The sequence below is a fragment of the Crocodylus siamensis genome, chromosome 3, assembly GCF_052110815.1.
Source record: "Crocodylus siamensis isolate JL-2025a chromosome 3, ASM5211081v1, whole genome shotgun sequence".
NCBI lineage: Eukaryota > Metazoa > Chordata > Crocodylia > Crocodylidae > Crocodylus > Crocodylus siamensis.
This window is the reverse complement of record NC_143397.1, coordinates 140,660,925-140,686,130: the sequence shown is the minus strand read 5'-3', so window position 1 is coordinate 140,686,130 and position 25,206 is coordinate 140,660,925. Positions and strand designations below refer to the sequence as shown.

The following is a 25,206-nucleotide window of genomic DNA, read 5'->3' as shown; positions in this document are numbered from 1 at the left end:
GCCCCCGGAGGCTGGGAGAGCAAGGTGAACTCCCACAGGTGACGGTGGCACTGTTGGTGGTGGGAGCATGGTGGAGGCAACTGGGGAGCTGCCACAGGCAACCGCAGCACTATCAGTAGCAGGGGTGGGGGGTGGTGAGCACTGACCAGTGGTCTGCAATCACCCTCAGACACTGCCAGCACTGTCACGGTGGGGTGCACTGCCACGCTCAGGGGGTTTACGTATGCCTGCGTGCACCCACTACACGTCAACAATACCACAATCGGAGATGTTGCAAAGAAATGGGTTTTCTGTTAGTTCTCCAACTCTCCCAAGTTTTTCTTTAACTGAAAAAGAAAACTATAATAATTAAGAAATTTGAAAAGAACTGGTTCATCTTCAATATGGCTGGCTCAGTAGATTGCTGTATTTCCCAACTCCAAGTTTCTTGGTACTGTTACTTAAAATTCAGTACAGATCATGCGACGCTACTATTTGCACTACAGTAGTTTCCAGAAAGCCTCCTCATGTTCATGGCCCTAATGTACAGGCACACAACAGGAGAAGGTCTCAAACTAAATAGACAAGACAGATGGTAGATAAAGAAAACTTAATTTCCATTTTTACAAGTGGAGAAAAACTCAAAGAAACTCAGGGACTCACAGTGCCTATGGCAGAACCAGGTCTTCAACCCAGAACTTGCAAATCCCAGTCCAATGGTAAAACATAACAGTAAGCTTTCTTTTTCTCTTGAAGACTATAAAGAGGAGAGGTGGTGAGAGAACAATTGTTTTTCAGACTCATGGAAGTTTGAGATTTCAGACATTTTCCCATTTCCTTGGGCCCAATACTTTCCACAGTTTTTCATGAAAAAATCGTATGCATGATATCCTCCCTGTAGCCCAAGGAATGCAGTTCTTTTTATAAAATGGAATTGCTTCAGCAGGCACAGTTGGGAGAGCCCCCACCCCAGACCCAACCCCTGGCTGCTGCTTGTCTATCACACCAAACATAAACTACTTGCTTTCACTTCCAAAGCCCATTTATGCCTGTCCACACCCTTCTTATGATCTCTCACTCAGGACTGAGCCTTTGACTACCTTCTCCGGCTCTCCCTTGTTGTCTTCATGCTTTTTCTTATGCTGTCCCTTCTGTTTGCCCCTTATAAACATCTGCAAAGCTATCTTCTTAGTCTCCCTCAAATCCCACCTTAAAACTCTCCCGTGACAGGTTCATGTCCAGAAAACTGCTGCTGGGAGGTGCACATGTTTTTTGTTTGTTTTTTTTCACCTGGTAGCAGTGCACTTTCCTCGTCTTGCCTACCACAACTTGCTGTTCCTATAAGCTGAGTATTTAATTATAGGGAGGTGGTACCTGTGGTCATTTGGTGGACTTAGTGCAGTCAGGTCTGTGTTGTGCTTCTGTGGGTTTCCTCCTCCCGTACACCCCACCGCTTTCCACTCGGGCGTTGCTGTCGGATCTTGATTGTGAGTCAAATTTCTACTTGGTTCTCTCCCTTCCTGGTGCTGCATGAGGATTGGACTCATGTGGGGCAGTGCCTGTGCCTCTTCTTTAAAGGACTAGAAGGAAACTCAAAAGCACTAAACTCAAATCACTCAGGTTCATTGGCCAGGCAGGTCACCAATGCCTTGGTGTGGGCTGAGCCCCCTTACTAGGGTAATAGACTTAGTATAATGTGTCTTGGAGCACCACTTCTGATTGCCCTTGTCTGGACTCCCCGACTACTAATAGGTTGCTCTGGGTCCACAGGCTCCCTTTGCCCGTGTCTCTCACAGGGTGCAGCACTACTTGGCCTGGCCCAAGATAGCTCTGTGCTGGTCCCAATATGCAAATATATTTATGACAGACCATGAAGCCCACATCCTCTGCAGCTGACCTCTCATTCCCCTGGTATACCTCAGGTACATTGGCAACAACATCATCATATATTCACACTGGGGGACTTAGTTCTGGTTTATATCTTATACTACTTCTCTTATGCTAATACTTAATACTTCCCAATACAATACTTAAGGCCTACTAAAATGCTACACTATAAGCAACTAAACCTAATTTATCCTGAATATCTACACCTGTCCAGGCTTACAGATAGCAAACAATGTCTCTCCAGCAACAGACTACCTAACTCCTATTATCACCCCTCATCAACACAGGTCACATAATTACTGAACTAAACAACATGGATTATAACATGGATTTAGGCTAGATATCAGGAGGTGCTACTTCACAGTCAGGGCGGCTAGGATCTGGAACCAACTTCCAAGAGAAGTGGTGCTGGCTCCTACCCTGGGGTCTTTAAGAGGAGGCTAGATGAACACCTTGCTGGGGTCGTTTGACCCCAGTACTCTTTCCTGCCATAGCAGGGGGTCGGGCTCGATGATCTGCTCAGGTTCCTTCCAACCCTACAAACTATGAAACTATAACATTATTATAACATATGTTCCTCTACCTGCCCTTCTACCACTGGCATAATGCCATCACCTACTTACAGTGCTCCTCTGCTGTCTAGATTGGACATTCCCTACCTGAAAGAACAAATGGACACTGATCTGACATCAATTCCAGAAGGATACAAAAGCCAAAAGAATACAAAAGACGTATTAACTTCCCCAGTCATTCCGTCAGAGTAACTGTTCTTAAAAAAACAAAATTTAAAAAAACAACTTGAACGTGAAATTGGTGAACAAGAATCATCCACAGACTGGATTGTGTTAAATAATGGTCTCAGTAAAGACTCTGGATTTTTATCCCATTATTTCAATGACCTTTTTATAATCTCTATGACCTCAACAGTTTAACCACTTTATGTATTCCCTTTGATCTTCAGTTCCTCTTCTCTCAACACTGCCCCCTCCTTTACTTCCCTTTTCCCTATCCTTTGTATTTCAATGACCTTATTCCTTTCTATTTAGTACCTGTGTTCTCTTTAAGTCGATTCATAGCATCTGTCAAAGTAAGCTGTAGCTTACAAAAGCCCATGCCTCTGAATGAGTTAGTCTATAAAATGAGAGAAGTAGTTACCTGTATTAGTCCAAAGTCAGGAAGAAGGTAAGGTAAAAATACACCCCATAGACTGAGTCAGAGATGCACAGCTTTTTGTGAGCAAGAGCTCACTTCATCAGATGCTGCCCTGCCTTCAGTCTATAAGGAGTCATGCTGCCTTGCCTTCTGCCTAATTTCAGACTAACATGGCTAACTCTCTCTTGCTACCATAAGTTAGAGCAGCATGGAGTCCCTCTTCCAGAAAAGAAGAAGAAGAGAGCAGAGATGCTCTGCCCTGCCCCTTCTCGCCTGTGGGAGGTTGGAAGTTGCAAGCTTTCTTTCAGCTAAGATGTGGGAATTCTTAGTTGGCCAGTTAGGGCCAGATTCTTGCTACTTTATAGTATGAAATAGCTGGGTGTAAGGAGAGCATCAGTTGTAAGATGCCCAAACTTTAAAACTCAACCTCAGTGTGGAATTGCCCTTGGAATGCTCAAAAACTGCTCAAACTGCATATACTCAAAGTGCTCTTCACAAAGCTTCACAAAAAAGGTCAGAATTATGTGCTCCTCTAATTGCCTGGATGGCTAAGTCATCCCCTTCCCATTAAAGTCAATGGGTGTTTCTTGCCATTCACTTCAGCTGGGATAGCTTTGGGCCTCATGAGTGTGTTAGAAATGGTTTGTTAACCTGAATTTCTGCTTTGCATCCTACAGGCTGTTTTCTGATGCACTCCATTACACCCTGCAAAGAAAAATGCTACTGCTTAGCAACAGTCACAGGCAAGAAACCCAGATAACTATCCTATACTGTGGAGAGGCAATAGAACTTTCCTTAGCTTGCAAATAGCAGCTAGTGCACCAGCTGCATATATCCCTTTGAAATAGACTGTCTAGTGTCAAACAAGAACTACATATGAATACTGTAGTGTGGGACAGGTTCTTGGAATGGCTTCCTGTGGAAAAACTGATTGTTGGAGCATAGTGTCTTCTGTTCAAAGTATCTTTGGCAATACAAAATATATTGTAAGCTTAGTATGGAGAAAGAAGTTGAGGCCAGAGGGAAAACAGTTTAAACAGGAAACCCACATTTCAGAACTCTGGATCTGTAAAGCAGGAGCATATACAGCTCCTTTTTCATTGCTGCTGCTATTTAGCTTAACTTCTGATTATTTGGTTTTGTAATGGGATGTATATTTGCAAAGGATAAGCTCACATACAAGCCTCATTTAATGTCCATTCACAACCATTTGCACCACATTACAAGCTCATTTACAAAACGAATGTGAAAACAAATGAGAGTCTTGTGGAAAGCCTTTCTGAGCCTGTGTGTGATTACAGCTGTATGCAACAGCTCATAAATGGTCCCAACTCGAGACTATGGTTAAATATTACAGCACAGGAGCTTGTCATTTCCTTAACTAGAATGCAATGTGTATATTTCTCTTGCCCTTTTCCAGATGCTGTTAAGCCAGAGAATTCTTTCTAGAGCAGTCATCTTAAAAGCCACTTAGCTCCTTTGGAACAGCTCAAAAATGCTGTCATGTTTAAAATATGCTATTGTGCTATGAAACAGCATTACAAATAGCAGTGGTAACAAGCTAGTGTACTACATCAGCCCTAAAATGCAGAGGAAAATGAAAACCAGAGTATCCAAAGCAGTCATGCTGGCAGGTGAGTTGTAAGAGCAACAGCACAAGCTTAGTTAATGGGATATTACCTGCTCTCAGCCTGATAGATTGAAACATGCCACTTCCCATTTTGTTTCCATCTCAAGACCCAGCTGTTCTCTGTATTCCCATTAAAGTCCTTTTTACTCAGGTATTCAACTCCCCTTGCACTGAAGACGGTCTCCATCTTTTCTCATATGTCAGTTAATGCCAAGTGGGAAATGGGTTTCTTTTTGTAGAGATCTCTCAATGTAATAGAAGAACCAAACCCTTTCTGCACAGAAATGATGAAAATCATGCAGAAGTAGGGCTGGAAGGGACCTCCGTATATTATCTAGTAGGGCTGTGTGAAATGTTACCAGCTGTTCTGTTTCAACTCGTTTCAAGCTCGAAACAGCAAAATCAAAATGAAACGAAGGGGTTTGAAACAACCTCAAAATGAAACAAGGGCAGTCGAAACATTACAGAAGTTTCTAAACTTTCTGAGTTTTGAAGTTGAAGCTGGGCTTGCCTGTAGGGAAATGGGAAGAAAGGAGAAGGATGGGGAAGAGGGGGAAAGGACTGCTCTGATATTGACTGTGAGCTGGCCAGTGACTGTCATCCTTACCTGAGGTTCCTTCCAATCCCAGTGCTCTGGGGGAGGGGTGGAAAAACAGCATAAAAGACAGCATTGTTTGAACTGGCCTGCTTTCTACCTTCAGGTCTAACGGTTACTGAGCTATTTTCTAGCAACTCAGGAGTGTTAGACAACAAAGGCTACTACTATTATTGATTTCCTACTTGCTAGCCTAGCAAGTGTGATTCCACAATACCTTTTGCTTTCTTTCACAACCCTTTAATTTTATTATTATATTCATTGATTTATTCTTTTCAATTTCATAATTACATTGCATATTATAGGATTTATATAGGAAGACACATATACATTTATATATTTTTATAAAGACAAGACACTATGAAATACACCATGAAGTGTGCTGGAAAGCAGCTGGCAAGCCTTCAGGGAGGGGCAGAAGAGGCGGTAGAAGGAGAGGTAAGTTCCTTTCCCCCACACTGAGACAGCCTCTTTGCTACAACAAGCAGGCATGAGGCTTCCACTAGTACAGGCACCAAGGAGAGGGGAGCAGTATCACTGCCTGTGCCTGAGTCTGCATCCTCTCAAAGAGCAGCAGCCATATCCCCTACCACCACCCTGACAACAAGCAGCAGCACCAGCATGGCAGCCTCCTCCACCCCCATTTCACTTCCCATACTGAGCCTTCCAGTGCTAGAGGAAGAGCTGGATCTGGATCTGAGTGCCCTAGCAAGGGAAATTCTGGGGGAAAAGGGGGAATCATCTGAGTTTGTACTCCACACCCCTCAAGTTTTCCCTAGAGTCAGGTCTCTTTCCTCAGAAGACACTTCAGAGGAGGCTGAGGTAGAGGTTGCAGAGGCAAGTGGCTCAGCTGTCTTCCTGTTGCTGTGCCTCTGCCTGCTGAGGAGGGGGAAATTGCAGCATCCACACATGCACCCACACCCCAGAAGTGGGCAGGTAGTGTAGTCTGGGATCATTTTGAGCTGGCAGATGATCACACATAGGCTATCTGCCTGCACTGCTAAGCCAAAGCCAGCTGGGGCAAGGGAACAAAACACGTGAGCACCACAGGGATGCTGATGCATCTCCACAGGCATCACCCCCTTGCCCTTACTCCTCATGCTGGCAGCAGTGGGAGCATGCCAAAAGGGAAGTTCCCCCCTCACTACAAAGCTCCCATTCTGCCAAAGCAGAGGCAGGCCACCCTGGAACAGTGGGGAAAAGGTGGACAGAAAGTGGGGCACATTGCAAGGGCGAGTGAGATCACCCAGAGCACTGGGGAGATGCTTGCTGTGGATGGCTAGCCCTTCTCCTTAGTTGGGAGGCCAGGGTTCAGGCAGCTTATGGCACTTGTGGCCCTATCATACCAAATGCCTGCACGCACCAACTTCAGTAGGAAAGTAGTGCCCTCCCTGAATGAGGCATGCAGGGAGTATCTGAGGGAGGAGCTGCACAAGGCAGGTCCGCAGGTGGCCTTACCCTTCACCTCAGACATCTGGAGCAGCCGGGGAGGAGATCATGCATACCTCTCCCTCAAAGAGCACTGGTGCAACCAGTCAGGCCATTGGTGGGCTCTCCTTCAAGATGAGGTGCTGGATGAGTCTCGCACAGCAATGGAAATCATGGAGGCTATGAACCACTTGGTTCAGGTGGCCCATTGGGCAGGGTGAGCTCACCTGTGGGTTCATGGTCACGGGCATGAGGCCAATATGGCCAAGGTGGTCCCTGATGTCAACTTTGTTGGCATCCATTTTGTGGCATACAGATTGTACCTTGTTGTCCGGGATGCCTTGGAGGGGAACAGGGCTGCCGGTGATGGCACCAGCACCACCAGCAAGCTTATTTCCAAATGCAGGAAGGTGGCACTGCACCTTCCACTGCAGCATCAAGGGGGGCACGATGCTGCGGGACAAACGAGCAGAGCTAAACATCCTGCAGCACAAAATCATTCAGGATGTGGAGACTCAGTGGAACTCCACATACCTGATGCTCGAGAAGCTGGTGGAGCAACAGAAGGCCCATCCATGAGATGGGCTTGCTCAGGAAGATTGGGATCAGCAGCCCCCTGAACAGAGCTGAGTGGGATACCATCTCCCAGATCTTGGTAGTCCTCAAGCCCTTCCTTGAGGCCACCAAGATTCTCAGTGCTGGTGATGCTCTCCTTAGCCAGGTGATCCCTGTAGTGAGGGAACTTCAAGGTGAAATGGAGAGTTTCCAGGGGATCAATATTCCTAGCTAGGCCAAGCCACCATCACCAGATGTGCAGGTACTGGTGAGGCAGCTGAAGGAGGGCATCAGGAAATGGCTTAATCCCTTAGGGCCCAGTATGGTCCACATGCTGGCTGCCATGTGTGACCTGAGGGTGAAGGGCAGTGTATGCAGTAGCCAAACCCTGAATCAGTGGATGGAGGTTCTGATGAAGGGAATCAAGGAGGCAGAACAGCAGAGGTGGGGAGGACATGGAAGAGGCAGATCCACTGTTCTATGTTAGCACACCATCCACCAGCCAGTTCCCTCCTCCACCAGTGCTGCCAATGTGGGCCAAGGGCATGGATTCCATGGTAGGGTCCAGAGGCACCAGACCCCACCAATAGGCAGGTAGCACTCAGGCCTTGGTAGCTGCCTATATAGCTGAGGACATGGAGCAGCTGCTGTACAACCCCTTGGCCTACTGGGCAAGCTGCAGCCAGATGTGGCCAGATCTAGCCATGGTTGCCCGTGATCACCTGTCTTGTCTATTGAGCATTGTTCTGAGCAAGAGCATGTTCAGCATTACTGGGGATGTAGTGACACTCCACTACACCTGCTTGGATTGGTGGAGCAGCTGTGTTCCTCAAGGTGAACCTCCTGCTGCTGGGGTTCCCCAAGCTCCAGGTACAAATGGAGTGAATGCCACTCTCCTCACTCTGTCCGCAGCTATTTCTATTTTATTTTTTTAAACCAGTTAATGCCCCACTCTCAGAGTTGGAGGGGGGACTCGCTGCATCACCAGCCAACAGGGGAAGAACATGTCCCTGCTGAGCTTCCATGCCAGGATGAACTTGGAGGTATGGGATGGGGCTATGGGGAAGGAGGAGGCCCCAGGTCCTCGGCATGACCACTAAGACTGCACCCTGCCAGGGTCGGGAAGCCTGGTGGGTGTAGCAGCCCCAGGAAATGCCAAGACCAAGGATGCCCCTGGTGAAAGGCAGGTAGGAGGTGCCATAACCTCCAGCCATCACACGCATACACACAGTCCTGGCTGGGGAAAGCCCAGACCCATCACATCTTTGACAGGCCTGATGCTTGCTGGTTGCAGCGGAATTGTGAGGCTCCAGATGAGCTCAGCTTAACTGCATGTTGGTGTGTGTGCTGTTCCTGGATGGAAGGAATAGTAAAGAAGCCAGAGGCAGGCATGCAATGCAGACAAGAAAGCCAGTCAGTGAATATGGAAATAGAGGCACCAGGGCATGAGGGACAGGCTGGGGTTGGCAGGGGGTAGGGGGATGTAGCGGGTAAAAATGGAGAGGTACCTGGGGAGTCAGATGTCCGGCAGGTTGGAGCGTGTCAGAATTCCAATGTCTATATTGAGTCCGTGAGTTTCTATACCTAAGAGGCTGATAAAGTGCAGTTCATAGGCTCACCTGTGAAAAGTGGTTTGTAAATTCCGTTTGAGGATCAGGCCTGAGAGATTGGAGACAGGTGGTGTTCTGTTGTTGTCTTTGATAGATTTTCGGTGTGCGCTCATTCTGGTGCCAACTGATTTGGCTCGAACCAGTTGATGCAATGCCTGTCCCAGACCCCTTGCTGGTTTAAGATAGATCAGACTCCCCCAGCATCCCAGCAAGCTCTCTGGGCTGGGTGGGGCTATCTGCTCCACAGCAGAGATGGGCCCTCCCTTCTGCCCTCTGGCTGCAGCTCTGGCAGAGACTGCAAGCTGCTAACCCCTCTTCCCATCACCACTCCCTGCTAAACAGGAATTCCACCCTTCCCTCTGCCTTGAGGAGAGGTGTCTGTGCATTAGCTAGCAGACCCCATGTTGTCTACGGTCTGTGCTGAATCAATGGGTAGAATCAACAGGCAGTATCAACAGGTAGCTGGTAATGTCCCTGTGTTATTTTCTTAATTGGGTGATAAACACTGTTGTTAATTCCCTGCTGGGCTAATCAGAGCATTCTGCCAGAGCCTGGCCACACCCTCCCCCCTTAGTTCAGTGTGTGGAAGAGAAGGGAGGGCTGCTGTAGCATCCCCCCGCTTCTAACCTGAGCTACTGCAGGCATGTGACTGCATGTCTGGGATGTCGGTGCAGTTACAAAGTGATTCAGCCTAGCCAGGTTGGACTAACCTGAAAAGATTTAATCAATTCAGGCTCAGGCTTTTTGTATGTCTGTCCCTAGCTCTGGAGATTTAACTCTGTGAATGCAGACAAAAATATACACACCTTGAGACTAAAGTTTGGTTTTTTTTAAGCTAACATTTCACTTGAAAGTAGGACTCTTAAAGATAACATTAATAATGAGGAAAAATATTATGAATTAAATTGATGTCAAATATTGTTTTACAGATCCAAGAATCACAACTGCAAGGAGAAACGGACAATCCTTGGATACTGAGAAAATAAAACTGGAACAGATCTATGGTAGCACCATATGGGAGAAGGGCAACCATATGAAAGTCAAAAAGAGTAAGTCTTTACATCTTATCTTGTATTTTCCTGCATTTATTTAGCTTCTTTTACTAAATCAGCTCAGTTTCAAATTAGCATTACTTCCTGGTTGATTAAACAGAGAGAATGTACAATACTGACTTATGAAAGACATTGTTAGAACCACAGAGAATAGATGTAGGAAATGGGTTATAGAAATTGTAGTTTTGAAGATGTTGCGATCTTTGGTGTTAAAAGAAGGTCGGAAAATAGTATAATTACCTGACAGAAAATTGGAAAGCGTATAGTATTTTTATTTTTTGTATTTGTAGTCAGGGGGACCTTTTAAAAAATATATGATCTAGTCTGTCTTGTTCTATACTAAAGATAGTATGCCGACTTTTTAAATTATAGGTGACTGGCACCAGCAGCTACTGATTAAAATGTTTCTTCTTAGAGCAAATTTATTTTTAAGTTTATGAAATAGGCAACTATTAAACCTAATTTTCTTTATTATTTGTCTGTCAGATTTAGCTTGGCAAATGAGGTCCTGATCCTCTATTGTTTACTACCATGAGTAACTTGACATAAGGAGAAATTTCTTTGCACAACCATTTTTTATAATGAAACCATCTTATCTAAATAAGTAGTGAGAAGGAAGCTGGAAAAGTTCTTTAAATAGAAATAGCTCACATCCTATTTTTTATGCTTTTTAAAGAGCAAGTAGATGCTATATTCTGAGCTGTACTAACAAAACTGAAGACAGTCACTGCAGGTTTAATGTTTTGAAAAGTCTGAGCAGCAGGCTTTCTGTTTTCTCTGCTAGAAGGACCAACAGAACAGGAACCCTTACTTCCATTGCCTTTGCTTATGGTTTGGGTCACTCACTCTGTCAGAAACACAAAAATAGCAAAGTTCAGTTTATCTGAAAACTAGAATGCTTATCTCAGGTTAAGCTGCCAGGAGATCAAAACCCCGAAGGTCACCACATAGCTGAAACATTGCTAAAAATGATAAAGAGAGGTGAGGGAGGGAAACCAAGCTATCTATAAATATTTTTAGGAGATAAAAGAACAAGACTCTACGTGGCAGTAGAAGATATAACTGTGTGTAACTAAATCATGGGAAGAGGGAAAATTTAGGCTGAATATCAGCAAAAGCTTCTTAGCAGATCTTAGGCAATGGTCAGGTCTCACTGACCTGACACATCTGATTTTCACAGGAAACTACAGGGGTGAGTCCTTCACCACTGCTCTGTGCTTTTACGTAGAGTTACAGAGCTAGATAGTCTGAGGGCCCTAAAGTCACATGACTGAGGAAGGTCCGTTGGCAGAGCGTCTATGTAGGGCATTTGATACAGGGGTGGCAAAGGGATGAGAATAGTGGTGTTACATAGCTGCAGAGGGTCCAGATAGTACCTCAGTCTTCCTGTGGAGTAGTTTTTCCATTGGAAAATGCTGACTCCTCAAGCTCAAAATGTTTTGCAGGGATGTCTATTTTGATGCAATTTTTTGTAATGGAAAATCATTACAACGATTCATTTCACCTGCCTATGTGTGCCAAGACTTCCTCCTCATGAAAGTAACTGACTGACTTGAATCACATACTTGGAGTAATTTCAGGGTCTCTGGACCTCATGGATATTCACTTCTCCATTTTTCCCTGCTGGCTGAAAAGTAGCACTGCAGAGATGAAAATCCTTGATGTTGTCATGCAGAGAGGAGTGGGAATGGTTGTTTCTGATGTGTTGAAAATTGCATTACAGTCCTTTCACTTGAAGATTCTTCATTCATGCAAATGTCATGAACCACTCTCCTGTCTCTTTTTCATTCACCTCTTTCTATCAGTGTCAGTCTTACACTCTTCACTTTGTGGGAGCAATCCCTATTTTGGGTCTTTTCTACACAGCTACCTCAAATTTCTCCCAGGCCAGCACTTTTGTCAAAACCCACTGAACACCCACATGACAAAACCTTTAGCTTGCCTCCTGGCCGCATGCCAGCTTACTCCTACTGAAAACACTGTGGTGGGAATAAAAGACATTACGTGGGAAGTCTACCACTAGCTCTTTTCCACCCCACTTTCTAATTCTTCTGTCCATAATTAAGGCCAAGAGAGAAAGGTAGTAGATGTGATTACCAGAAGAGCTATTCTTCTACTTGCCTGCTTGCTACTTCCCAGCTACTTGTCTGTCCTTCTGTGCTTCCCGTATGCTGCTGTAGCAAAGTAGTATAGGAGCTCATGTGTTTCTGAGTTAGCTGAGGATAAGCCTATAGTTTGCCCAAGAAGTGTAGATATAACTAACCTTCTGTGAGTTGACTATGGCCAGGCACAGACATTACACTTTTACTGGTGTAAGTCATAGGAAACCAGTCTATATCCTTAACAGAACAGAAATTCAATGCACACAGACTGGTTTAAAAATTGCAGAACCCAGTCTAAGATTTGCACCACCCACCGAAGGGCAAATGTGTGTTCTGTTAGCAACTGATCTAAACTACACGGCTTAGACCGATTCTGCTTTCGGCTTTTTGAACATCTGTACTTAGCCACCACTGTGTATGCCTCCCTCCCCGCCAACTCCAATAACAGTGTTTAAATCAGGAAAAAGTGACACTCAGATTGAGGCTCCTAAGGCACAGATGGATGGCTCTTCAATTTATTACCTGTGCCCCTTCACAGAAAATGTTATCAAAGTTTCTTCTTTTTTTTTTAATGCATGCATGTCATAGTGGCTCTTGGTTAATGTGGGCTGCTCATATCCAGTGTTCCCTTTAAGCTGCGCACAAGTAAAAATCTTGCCACACACAAACTTTTAAAGGCCGCACACCTGCCTGGAGAGGAGCTGGGCACAGAGTCTGGCAGAGGCACCAGGGCCGGCACGGGACACTTATCGAAGGTAAGCTCCTCACTCTTCATGCAGGGCAGGCAACAGCTCCTCCCCAAGGTGAGGTGTGGACAGGGACAGAGACAACGCTGGGGCTGGGGGCTGGTGTGGGCTCCAGGGAACTGCTCTGTGGGTTATGCTGGCTCCAGGGAACTGCTGTGCTCCCCTGCATCACCTCGGGGAGTGAGGAGGCACATGGCATCAGGGCTGGGGAGTGGACAGAGCTGGCAGAGTCCACACCGGCCCCCAGCCCTGCCTTGCCTCACCTCAGGCAGGAGCCACTGACTGCCCTGCGTGAGGCTCTGCCGGCTCCAGGAAATTGCTCCGCAGGCTCTGCTGGCTCTGGGGAACTGCTCCACTCCACAGTCCTGACGCCATGTGCCTCCTCACTCCCCAAGGCAATGTGGGGGAGCAGAGCAGTTCCCCAGAACCAGCAGAGCCCATGGAGCAGTCCCCAGAGCTGGTGGAGCCCATGCCAGCCCCTATCTCCACCCCTGCCTCGCCTCAGGGAGGAGCCTGTGCCTGCCCTGCACGAGCAGCGAGGAACTTACCTCAGGTAAGTGTCCCATGCCGGCCCCGGTGCCTTCCTTTCAGTTCTATCAGTTGACTGTACCCAGCCCGTGGCTGGGCCACAGCACTCCACTGTTCTGCTCTCTGGGCAGCAGTTAGCATGGAGAAGGGTGGTGGCCAAACCCTGCCTGCTCCCACCTGGACACTTACTTTGGGACACTTACCAGCGGACTGTGCCGCGCTGAAAGGGGGAGGTGGGACTGAAGTGGCACGCTCACAGACCAAAGCAGCGCATTCATGGACTGCTACTTCTCAGAGGTAACATTGCTCATATCACTCCAGAGCCAGTCAAGATGGAGTGTCAGAAAGTGAAGGCGAATTTCCTTGACTGCTGCAAGGTAGACCTAATAGGGACTCTTTCTCTACTGTCAGCGATTCTTTGGGACATGTCCCTTTTACCCATCTCCATGGACATTAGTTCCTTGTTCATACTACCAAAACAGTCAACAAGGGTGCCAATCAATGCCCAATATAGTGGGTTTTGTGACATGGGTACTTTTTCACCAGTAATTGCACCACTCAATCTAAAATCATTCCACAAATCCATTATTCTAAGCCTTTCAAACAATGGCAGTCTCTACTGTATCACATTTTCTATTCCTTGCCACCTTTAAAACCCTAAGAATATTTCCCCCCACCCCAAACCCTACGTTTGTATCTCTTCCTACAGACCAGGAGTCCAGTGTTGTTCACTTTAATAATTAATTAGGGTCAAGATTTTGTCAACTTCTGCATTGTCTGACAGAGATTCAGAACTTGTCACAAATCAGACATTGTGGACTTGCAGAAATTGCCCCCAGAATTCCCAGTCTGGTCATTAGTGTTGCATAGTAAGCCATTTGCAGCCTTTTATTAATTGAGCATTCACATAATGTATTAAAAATGAACACTGCTCATACATTATCAGGTCTGTCTGTTTCAGAGGTTGCTAGATAGATTACATGTATAAACACTTGTGACTTGAACATGAGCCAACTGTCACATGAATGACTGTACAAGACTTCAGTCTTCAGCCTTTGTAAACAAAACCATATCAGTGGGCTCTGCTTTAATTTTGTTTTAATCATTTTTTAAAAGCCTCCTGTATGCATTTAGAATCTGACGGTAAATGATAGAGATATTAATGTTGTTAATAAAACCAGCACAACTAAATTCTGATACTCTTACCCATGTGAAATAACAAGTAACTAACTGTACAGTGGAACTACTCAAAGAAAAAGGAAGTATTTTAATGTAAGTAAGAGTATAAGGCCTTAGTGTTTCTGTATAATATTTTTATTTGACATCTTCAGAACAGGTAAAATGTAACAAAAAGTTGTAGATTAATCCATGAGAGTCAAATGCATATGTAACTAAAATTAAATGTTCTGAGAAATCTGGAGCAAAAGATCCCTCTTTCAAAGGGAGAAGTATTTTTTTTTTTAAGCAAAAGGCTAGATGATGCATTAAAACTACTCTAGAAAACTAAATCTGAGATAAACTAGTTATTAATCGACTCATACCAGTTGTTATTTTGTAAGTACTCCTAAGATTTTTTCTCTTTCTTTCTTTGTATTGTGTTCTGCATAATTTTCTGTCTCTTCTTAGTAACATGAAGATCTAGTCAGTCTACCTCTCCTAAAGTTACACTTCTATGCCTGAGAGTTTTGCTCCCTTCTGTACAATTTATTTGCTTCAATAATGACCAACAAATCTCTCAGCATGAAAAATAATGGGACTGAACAATACTGTGATGAGTAAAAAGGGTCATTCTCTGTTCTCCATTCATCTTTATAATCTTCATTGCTGTGTAAACAGTAATAGACATGATCATGATTTATATAGAAGGAATTCACAGTTAAATATTGACTCCAGAGAAATTCTTCCTAAATATAAGTGGCTTAATTGAAGATAATGAACATCAGAAATATGAAGCCATTTAGAGTTTCCGGTTCTACAGTCAATTCTCCTGATACAGTACTGTGAATAAACATATGCATTACATACTAATTTCTGAGCAGTGATTCTCAACCAGGGTGCTGTGGTACCTCAAGGTGCCTGTTGGACCTTCAAGGGTGCTGAGGGGTGCTACATAATATTATCACTGTTAGGTGTGGAAACATGAGTCATAAGATAAACCCAGAAGTTTCAAATAGTGTTAAAAACATTCAGACCTGTTGTGGTTTTTCTCAGTTCTTTGTAATAGAAGAATTGCTCTATTATTTTTCTGTATTAAAAAAGAGTGAAAACTAAGAGCTGGCAATTTCTGAGGGGTGCCTTGAGTTTATCAAGGGGAGCCTTGAATCTACTGAGGGGTGCCTCAGGTCTAAAAAGGTTGAGAACCACTGTCCTAGTGACTATACAAGTTTAGTGACAGGTTGAATGGCAGACTCTTTGGGCACCTAGAAATGAGCAGCGAGCTGCTCTAATTAAATAACTCCCTCCCTCCTCCCACCCCCCAAGCCCTGGAGCATGTGTATAAACACCCTTTGCTTGCTATCTTATTTATTTATGCCATCTTTAGGCTCAGTCCAGTGAAGCACTAAGAATGTATGTAGTTCTTTTAGAGTCCTTTGAAGAGCACTATTACTACTTGTCCTTATTTTTGCCATGCATACCATAAATAGTATTGTGGTAATGCAAAACCACATAGAGCAAGTCCATGTGTTTGTCTTGTTTTAACTCACAGTACTATTAAATAACTGTGCTGAGGTCTTTTTCCTACTCAGTTCTGAAATTAATATTGTGCATTTAAAACTGAATCAGTTGCAGCTACATTTTAAAATAGCAAGTTAATGTTTAACCTCTTTAACCAATTCTTCACCTCCATTTTCTTGGGCAGGGACTGGGACTTCCCCACCGTGATGTAAGACGGACTCAAGGGGAACGCCTCCAGACCTCAAGTTGGGGAGGACTGGGTTAGAGAGCTTCTGGAGGGCTGGACATGTTCAAATCAGTGGGTCCAGATGCTCTCCACCCCAGGGTGTTGAGGGAGCTAGCAGGGGTTATTGCAGGGCCCTTGGCATGGCTTTATAAGCACTCGTGGTGCTTGGGCCAAGTGCCAGATGATTGGAAGATAGGCAACGTGGTCCCCATCTTTAAAAAAGGGAGGAGGGAGGACCTGGGCAACTATAGGCCCGTCAGTCTTACCTCAATCCTAGGGAAACTCTTTGAGAAGATCATCATGGAGCACATTTGCAATGGGCCGGCCTCAGAGATGATGCTCAAGGGCAACCAGCATGGTTTCATTAGGGGCACGTCATGTCAGACCAACCTGATTGCCTTTTATGATCAGGTCACAAAAGCACTGGATGCAGGTGTTGCCGTGGATGTAGTCTTTCTGGACTTCAGCAAGGCCTTTGACACCGTCTCCCACCCCATCCTCATTAAAAAATTGGGCAACTGTGGCATTGATGCCTACACAGTCAGATGGATTGCAGATTGGCTGAAGGGTCGCACTCAGAAGGTGGTGGTGGATGGGTCATATTCGACCTGGGGGGAAGTGGGCAGCGGAGTTCCCCAGGGCTTGGTCCTTGGGCCTGCGCTGTTCAATTTGTTTATCAGCGATTTGGACAACGGGGTGAAAAGCAACCTGTTTAAATTCGCTGTTGATACCAAAATTTGGGGTGAGGTGAGATGCTAGTAGGGAGGGAAAGACTGCAGCAAGACTTGGAGAGGTTACAGGGGTGGGCTAACAAAAACAGGATGCACTTCAATACTGATAAGTGCAGGGTGCTGCACTTGGGCAGTAGTAACCAGCAGCACACTTATAAGATGGGAAACTCCCTTCTTGAGAGCACGGAGGCAGAAAGGGATCTTGGAGTCATTATTGACTCCAAGATGAACATGGGCCAACAATGCGAGGTTACAGTTGGCAGGGCTAACCGGACTTCTTGTGCGTCCACAGGCACAACTCTAGCAGGGACAAGGAAGTGATCCTCCCCATCTATGCAACACTGGTCAGGCCACAGCTGGAGTACTGTGTCCAGTTCTGTGCGCCCCATTTCAGAAGGGATATGAACAGTATTGAGAGGGTCCAGAGGAGGGCCACCCGCATGATCCAGGGACAACAAGGCAGACCCTACAATGAGAGACTGCGGGACCTGAACCTGTTCAGCCTTCACAAGAGAAGGCTGAGGGGGGGACCTGGTGACCATCTATAAACTCACTAGGGGGGACCAGAAGGGTTTGGGAGAGACGTTGTTTCCCCTAGTGCCCCCTGGCATAACAAGGAATACCGGCCACAAGTTGTTGGAGAGTAGGTTTAGATTAGACATCCATAAGAACTACTTCACAGTTGGGGTGGCTAGGACCTGGAACCAACTTCCAAGGCAAGTGGTGCTGGCTCCTACCCTGGGGGTCTTTTAGAGGAGGCTTGATGCCTACCTAGCTGGGATCATTTGAGCCCAGTTTTTTCTCCTGCCCAGGCAGGGGGTTGGACTTGAAGATCTACAAGGTCCCTTCTGACCCTACTTCTATGATTCTATGATGATAATGTTCAATGTAAGGTCCTTTTTCAAGCTAAATGAAAAGATAGGTCAAATTTTGCTTGCAGTGGAATGCACCAATGTAATTGAGCAGGTTGTGGTCCAATAGTCACAACAGGAAGAAAAAAGGGAGGGCTTGGCTCTAAAGAGTTTGCAATGAATCACAGTTAAGCATGGAATAATGCTGTGACATCCAGAAGTGTTAATAGAAGAATTAACTTCATTTCTCAGCTACCATCAGATGAAATGTGTCCAGGTTACAAAAGGTAATTCTGCATTGCACAGTAGAGATCAGTACGTAGGAACTCTGCTAGATACTATAATAATTTTTTTCTATTTAATGACGTGCAATTAAAACAGTAAGCTAAATTGCAAGCCATAAACAGAGCATATATATTCCTATTGGGTAATACCTCACTCCTTAAGGGGTTTCATTAATATCAATGAGACTGTTTGCAGAAGGAGCTCCATGTCAGCAAATGTTGGCAGAATGCAGCCAATAGATATAAAACACACAAGCGGAGACATCTAGAATGGCTGAGAGGGCGAGCAACTGGCATGCTTCTGACTGCAGAAAAAATGGTTGTAGCCAACCAGACAGTCTGACAGTGCATATAACTGTGGCTTCCAGGTCACATGGCCACGTTCTGTTTTCAAAATGATTTCTTTTCCTGTGGCTTTTCTGACCATGCAGGGTGGATGCCTCCTTCAGATTGTGTGTTTTCTGTGCTCAGAGTTTCTCATGCTCAGTGACTTGGTGGATATATGTTTAGTGAGGAGTGTGGTCTAATAGAGAGGACTCTGGGCTGAAAAATGTGGGGACCTATATACATATATTTTAGCAGGATTTCTGGTTGACCACCTACTCTGATAGGAAGTTGTGGACTTTGTAGAAAGATTTTTAACAATACCCCACAAGAAGGTTCGCATCTAATAACAGACAGAAATAAGAAGAAGGAGGGAATTCAAAATAAATGGGATCCTAGGGAGGGCACTCATTTTAATTATGTTTACTTTTCCCCCAAATACAAAAAGAATTTGCTTGCCATCTAGTTAAGTTGCTTGTTAACTGCATAATTAATGGAAATAGGTTAACCTGGCCTATGAATTTCCTTGGGGAACTAGATGCCAAGGTATTTGAAGTGCATTTATTGTCATCTGAATGCCCTTGCTAAGCAATTGCTTCCAGCTGCATCTAAAAGCATCATTGCTTCCAACTTTCTTTCTAGTTTATCTTATAGCTAGAACATATGCTAAAATAATTCGTTGGTTGGAATAGACTGGGGTGGGCAAAATACAGCTTGCAGGCCAGAGCCAGCCCACAGAGGGTCTTTGACTGCCCACGGCAGGTCCCTTGTTCCTGCCTAGCCAAAACACCATTCAGCCATGACATGTCCTGCCCTCCCTGGGCATGCAGCAGAGCTGGGGTGGCTCTGCAGCTGGACTGCCTTTCTAGACAGCCCAGGTGGCAGCAGCTCATTCCAGCTGTGGCTGGCCCGAGCCCTGCAGTACTGGTGGGTACCTGCATGTATAGCCCCAAACCAGCTTGCCTTGCACCCACTCCAAACTTGCTCACCCAGGCTCAGCAGCAGCAGTAGTAGCCAGGCAGAGTGAGAGAAAAGCAGCCCCTCTCTCTCGCCGCTTCTGGGCCCTTCCTGCTGCAGCTGCCCAGAGCCTGTACCACACCGTGCTGCCCTGCAGCTGCTTTGCTGTGCCACCATTGGCCCACTAGGCAGCCCAGAGGCAGCAGTGATGGCAGCAGAGATGAAGGGCACCCTGGTGTGGCACTGGCTCCAGGCAGCTGCCGCAGGAAGGACCCAGCAGCAGCAAGACAGATGGGCCCCTTTTCGCCTGCACTGAGCAACAGTTTCTGCCTGGCTGCTGCCAATGCTGAGCCTGGGCAGGTGAGTCTAGAAGAGGCGTGGGGTAGGCCAGTACTGAGGGGCTGGGGTCAGCAGTGGCAGCAGCCAGAAGCCGCCACCTCCTGGGCTGCCTAGAAAGGCAGTCCAGCCATGGACCACCCCAGCTCTGTGGCATGCCCAGCCATAGGCAGGTGGTGTGGAGCTGGTGATGTGTAGGTTGGGGTTGGGGCTGTGCCCTTGAGTTCTGGCTGATCTGTTCCAGCTGGGTGAGGGGCAGGGCTGGGGCTGTGCACTGTTGGCAGTGCTGGGGATGCACTGCAGGGTGTGTGGGATCTGGGCTGTTGTGGGGTGGGGGCAGGTGCTGACCAGTTCAGGGGGGGTGCATGTGGGGGCTCCAATGCACACCCCACCTTACTCAGAAACCCTCCCCTACAAACCACATCCTCCCCCACCCACATTCTTCCACCCACAAACCCCACACCATTTCCCGCAAGCATTCCTGAAACACCCCCGCCCCACACACACACACACAAACCTGCATACCTCTGGGGAGAGCCTTGCTTACTGCTGTGTGCACATACCCCACCACACACAGACACTCACACCCCCCATCCTCACCCCACCTCCCCACACATACTCCAGCCACCCTCCCCTCCACACACCCTACAGCCCCCCATAAACCCCATACCCACACACACATCCCCACAAACACCCCCACACCCAGCCACCCATGCACACACAACCACATTCCCCCACAAACCTCATACCCACTCACCCATACCCTCCACAATATACAAGAGCAGACTTCATTTTGAGCTATTATGCAATCACCTCTATATATATCATGCAAACACACACAAATCAGGATTTTTTTTTTAAATAAAATTAAAATATGTTATTGTCTGTGTTTAAGTTTTAGTGTGTGTGTGTGTGTGCATGTGCGTGCATGTATATTCTGGTTCCAAGATGGCAAAACCCCTTCCCAAAAGAATTACTTCCAGGGTTGAGGGGAGGGACATGTGGTGGCAAAAGTCAGGGGATAGAGGGCAGGACTTTCTGTCCCAAGATAGCAACCAGGGGTTGGGGCACCTGCCATGGGGCGAGGCTATCCTTGTGGCCCTCAACAGCTCACCAAAACTCAGTAAGCAGCCCTCCAACTGAAATAATTACCCACCTCTGGAATAGACTGATTGGGGAATAGCTGGATGTGGGTATGTAACAGATAGGAGCATGTGCGACTGGTGCCCCCCGCCAGTGACCAATCAGCGACTGGGGGACTGGGGGGGTCCCCCCTTGGCTGATCTCACTGACCAGAGGAGGGGACGGTCCCCCAAATGGCCAGTCACTGAGGCTGATCGCTGTGGCTGCTTCCAGGAGTGGCTGTAGCGGCTTCAGGGAATGGCTGCAGCCACTTCTGGGAGCGCAACGGTGCTCCACTCCCCAGCTGCGACTTGCAGGGAGAGCACTGGTGCTCACACCTGCCCGTTGCCTACGTTGCAAGCGGGTGGTCAGGGGGTGCATGTGCACCCCCTACACATCCCTTCCAACCTTAATTTTCTATTTTTCTGTCATCAGCATATAAAAGAGTTTTTGTCACATGAGACCCTGTTTTGATCCTTTAAATACTATGGTGCTCCCTCATTAATACTGCAATTTATTCTAATGCTAGATCAGAAAAGGGAGGAAAGAGACATCCCTGTTTACTTTCCCAAAAGAAATCAAAAGTGGTCAACAGAAGAGACTGAGCTATTTGTTATGTTTTGAGAATTGGGATATAAATAAAGGGTTTTCCTCAAGCCAAATTTATCCAAAATAAGAAGTAAGTATTACAAATACTCTATCAAAAGTCAAGTGACTTCACAGGAATTTCTATGAGGTCGATTTAATAAAATACTTTTTTAAATACATAAATGTTTGTTACATGTTTCTGTATCTTTGTCTGATCTCAAAAGCCTAGAATTTAAGGCTTTCCTCAGAGCCTGGAAGCCTGGCACCTTTTGGTAAGACAGTTTCATAAGGCCTAATCAGTTAGAGAGTCTCACTGAAAATTTGGTTGAATTTAGCAGCTGGGCTGATGTGCCATCAGGGCTAGGAGTTTGCATAGGCACATACTCCTCCAGGGTAGGTTTCTATAAAGGGATTATTTCCTGTAAATGAAAGGGAGAAACAAGCTCAGCCTGTTGCTCTTCTGACATTTGTGGAAGGTGAATTTTTAACAAAATTAACCATTTCCTTTGCATCAAGTGGTGAATCATAATTATAAAGACACAAACAGGATTTCAGAAATTGGTAACCGATCTCTTCTTTTTTTATTAGTAATAACCCATTGTTACTCTGAGGTAAATGATACTTGTTGGGACCTCTTGCTTCTTACTTCTCATCTGTAGGTAAGAAGTTTCCCTGCACTCTAACCCAACTCTCATTTTGCTTGGGCTGTTGTGAGACTGTTGACTTTGCATTGAAAATGAATTTATTTTTAAGGTTTCTTGAGGGGGGGTGTCTGAAGTATAGGTTTAGATTCTCCAAACTGTCTGGTTAACTCCATGAGTTCAGCCTGAATTGTCCTCTTCCTGCTGCTGAATAGGAAATAATCTGGCCACTAATAAAGGCTTTGGACATGTCTTGTAGAGAGGGTAGGGATTCCTCAGTTGTGCCATTTGCTTCAAGAAAAAAACTCATTTAACCTGTGTCCCATTAATTCTGAAAATATTTATCTTTTTCAAAAGCAGAGCTGTGTCTCAACCTTTTACAAGTCCAGATTGTCTCAGAAAGGGAAGATTGCAGTGTCACTTGGGCACTATCAGGTATCGCAATTGATTTTGGCTTCATAATTAAGCACAGAATAGAATGACAGAAACTGGGGGGAAAAACCTGTTCTTGAATAGTTAGACTGCTGTTTGTATGGTGGGAAGGAGAAAAAATGTAAGTGCTTTTTCTGTGGTTCAGTAACTGTCATACATCTTTCAACACCAGTTCTTCTATAACTTGTTATAATGATTTTAGCATGTGATTGTGAACAGTAGAATTGGTCTGACTTGTCCGGAAAGAAATCCAGCACCTCATTAAGTGACCTGCTGTGACAGCCTAATTCTGCTGGGAAATTAGTGATTAAAAAAACAAAACAAAACAAATTATTGGTTAAAAAAACTTGATCATCTTTGCCTGGTTTACATAGCTCAAATTTCAAGTATGTAGAATCACAAATCATGACTGCTAATTCCAAATCTACTTTCTTGCTCTTGTTCACATAGAATATTTGGAAATTGGAGTCTCCTGAGAAACAATATAGCTATGGATTTGGCTGCATAGGAATAATTATTAAGCACCCCTTCTCCTATTCAGCCCTGCTTAAGTTTCACTGCCTTCAGCTCATTAAGGTGAGTTTCCTGTAGGAAAATAACATCTGCCTGCAGTGGTTTTTAGTTGGCTGATCCTCCTTCTTCTTCATTGATTCATCCCCTTGATGTTCCAGAAGAACCAGTGTATAATCTTAGTCATTAGTAGCGCTCAGGACAAAAATCTCTTTATTAAGTACTTGCCTAATACCAGTAAGAAGTTTGCTATGAAGGAAAGATATTTCTGGGTTCCCTCTTACTGCATAGTGACCATAAACTGTTGTGAGAGCAGCAGGGTAGGGCAGGCATAAGAAGTACAGGATGGATAGGATAGGAGAGGTGACCCTTTTTAAAACTGAAGTGGGACATAGGTCCAAGAAATTTAAGAAATGCCAAACTTCCTTGCATATTGCATCTGTTCACTGCAGAACACACTCATTGGAACGATGGCTCAGTTCTTCTTCACTTCATGTCAGGGGCCCTAATCAAGCAGCCCAACCTGGGTAATTACCTAGGCAGCCACACTGGCCTTGCATCTCCCTCTGACAAGCTCTGACCCAGTCCTGATTGGCCAATGGATCACTACCTATCCATTCAGTCCCACTTACGGCAGGAAATTCCAGGCCAGTCACCTGACCCATGCTGGACTGGAGCTGGACTGCTCTGACATGCAGCTTGTAAAATCATGCTGGGCCCCATTTTATTGGAACAACTGTATGGTTGGGAGGGCTATGACAAACTTTAGTTTACGAAGTACCCTTATTTAGGTATTGGGTACTTTGTACCTGAAAGCCTGTTCATCACTTACCCAACTATTCAGCTAGTCCAACAAAATACATCATCCACAAAAATCCTCGCCTCTCACATTTTTCTTAGACCATCATGGCTACAACATGTTCATGTGTAAGCACAGTAGCCATTTAAATCATGCAAATCAAATAAAGTGTGTTGGCTAATTCATGTCAGAACAGCTTGGCTCAGCTGTTTGCTCCTCACTAGGGCTCATTACCACATTGTGTAATGAGGTGGGCTCAGTTTGTGTATAGCTGTTTGCACCTCATTAAAAGTGTAGGTATTTGGAACATTGTTACGTGCAATGAATCAATCAAGCCACATACCCTCCTGTCTGTGTTGGGCAAGCAGAACGTCCACGTACTGGCTGCAGGAGCAAATATGGCCAGGAAAAAGAAAGCATCTCTTTTCAGGATTAGCTAACCACTGCAAATTGACATGTGTCCTGACACAGTTGATTGGCTGAAATGCACATTGCCCATTGTCCCACTCACTGATGTTGTAGAACAACAGGTGATGTGTTCTCTGGGACCCTGAGGAGCCTGGTCCTGCATGCCCTGGGAATTCCCATGCAGGATTGAGCTGCTCAGGCCCATGGCGAGTGCCTGCCTGGCTATCCCCTACCCCAGACAATCTCAGGGTACACCTCTCTCAGCAGGAAAAGCTGGGGTTTTCCCACTTGCACCCTGGAGATTCCCAAGGGAACATCTCTGCATCTCCATAAGTGGGGAAAGTCAAGTTTCCTCACAGATAGCACCCTGGGGAATCTTCAAGATGCATCACTGTAAGCAGGAAACTCTATCTTTCCCTGCTTATGAAGATGTGACCTGAGACTGCCTGGGATGCATCTCTATAAGAGGGGAAAGCCAGCCAGGCACTCACAAGGCTCAGTCTGGTATGGGAATTTCTGAGATGCACAGGATTGGGCCCCTCAAGCCCCTGGAGCACTTACTTGGGCTGGCTCACAGTGTTAGCAGCTCCAGGCTGCCCATGCTCTCCCACAGTGAAGCAAATAGCTACCACTGAATAGTGGCACAAATTTATACCACCTTTGTCTTGGCCACAAATTTTGGGCATTTGTGGCACAAGGGGCATAGACATTAGGGGTGTGCGAAGCGGGTTCTATTCATTTCAAATTTGGATTTGGCCTGAATCAGGGACAGTGATTCAATTCGCTGTTTCAGATCACTGTCCCTGATTTGATTCAGCTGAATCTGAAGATTCAATGCTCATTGGGAGAATCAGCAATTCGGCCATAGACACAGCTTTAAATGTTTTTTCTACATACCTTGAGGTACCAGTGTGGTTTGTGAACACTGCGATGCTGGGGTGGATGGAGCATTCTACAGGAGTGTCGGGGGGCCCTCCACATGCTCGGCGGCAAACCCAGAAATAATTCTGGTCCACTTCTGGGTCTACTGGGAAGCATGCTGCCCTGCCCCCCCCTC

The 25,206-nt window shown here is 45.7% G+C and overlaps 1 protein-coding gene across 1 annotated transcript in view; it reads right to left on the bottom strand.

Moving 5' to 3' along the window:
* LOC149868901 (enoyl-CoA delta isomerase 2-like) overlaps positions 1-25,206 on the bottom strand; it is a 151,439-nt gene that overhangs the window by 82,096 nt on the left and 44,137 nt on the right. The window lies entirely within an intron of this gene.